Raw genomic sequence first — 1,705 nt, forward strand, 5'->3', positions numbered from 1 at the left:
CAAGCGTATCACCATATGGATACATAGAACTTCAGGATAATGACTCTAACAAAAAGTTCATTGTTAATGGACAAAGAGTTAAACACTATCTTGAAGATAATTTCGAGCAAGAATGCTCAAGACTGAGACTTCATTGAAGATCAGTGATAGTCCAGCTAATGACATTAAAGAAGCGCTTGCTGGGAGGTAACCCAGCCATTTACAAAGTTTATTTACTAATTAAATAAATTTTCTTTTCTTTACAGGTTTGAGTCCGAGTATCTTCAAAGGTGAAATAGCAATTGGTTGAAGTCACAGAGTTACAGGGAAATTTGGAAGCTCACTGGCGTGAAAAAGTCAGTAAGAAATCCTTTGGGCGTTGAACGCCCAAAAGAAGCACCCACTGGGCGTTTAACGCCAGTAAGGGTAGCCATCTGGGCGTTCAACGCCAGAAAGAAGCACCAGATGGGCGTTGAACGCCCAGGAGAAGCAACATGTGGGCGTTAAACGCCCAAAACATGCACCATGTGGGCGTTTAACGCCAGGATGGTGGGAGAAGGTACAAATTCGTTTTTCTTTATATTTTTTTCAAAATTTTTATGTTTCAATTCATGATTTCTTGCATAAACATGTTTCAAATTATCACTTTCAATTCCAAAAGTTTTTATCCTAATTTCTAAAAACCCTGATTTCTAAAAATCCACGTTTCAAAAATATTAAATATATCTTAATCCATAAAGCCAAATGGTTTTCCAATCCAGTCCAACTCTTTTAAGTTTATTTTCAAAGATCAATTATCTTTTTAAAATCTTTTTCAAAATTAAAAATTTCAAATTCATCTTTTAACTTTTATTTTTCATATCTTTCTCTTTTTAAATTATATCTTTTTCTGATCATATCTTTTAAAATCATATCTTCTATCTTATCTTTTTCTTATTTTCGAAAATTACCCACCCCTCCCTATATTTTGAGTTCGGCGCCTCCTCCTCATCATCATCCCACACTTGCTCTCCTTCTATCCCTCTTCTTTCTTCTCTTTTGCTTGAGGACAAGCAAAGCTCTAAGTTTGGTGTGTTTTATCCGTGATCACAAAAACATACCCACTAAAGATCATGGCTCCTAAAGGAAAACAACCCAACCCAAGAGGCAAGAAAGAAAGCACTCCAAAGCCACTTTGGAATCAAGGGAAGTTCTTAACTAAAGAACATTCAGACCATTACTACAAGATAATGAGTCACAGATCAGTGATCCCGGAAGTCAGATTTGATCTGAAAGAAGATGAATATCCGGAGATCCAAGAGCAAATTCGAAACAGGAATTGGGAAATTCTGGCCAATCCTGAAACGAAAGTGGGAAGGAACATGGTTCAGGAATTCTATGCTAATCTATGGCAGACAGACAGGCAAAGAATAATTGGAGCTGCTCTCTTTGACCATCGGACTGTAGTCAGAGGAAAGATCATTCATACCAATTCTGACAAGATCAGGGAGATATTTAAGCTTCCCCAACTGAAAGATGACCCAGACTCCTTTAATAGGAGAATGATGAGGGTCAATAAAGGGCTGGACAAGGTTCCGGAGGACATATGCATCCCTGGAGCCAAATGGACCACCAGCACGACTGGCATCCCAAATCAACTCAAAAGAGAAGATCTAAAACCAGTAGCCAGAGGCTGGCTGGATTTTATTAGTCGTTCCATATTGCCCACCAGCAACCATTCTGAAGT

Source organism: Arachis duranensis, chromosome 1, assembly GCF_000817695.3.
Source record: "Arachis duranensis cultivar V14167 chromosome 1, aradu.V14167.gnm2.J7QH, whole genome shotgun sequence".
NCBI lineage: Eukaryota > Viridiplantae > Streptophyta > Magnoliopsida > Fabales > Fabaceae > Arachis > Arachis duranensis.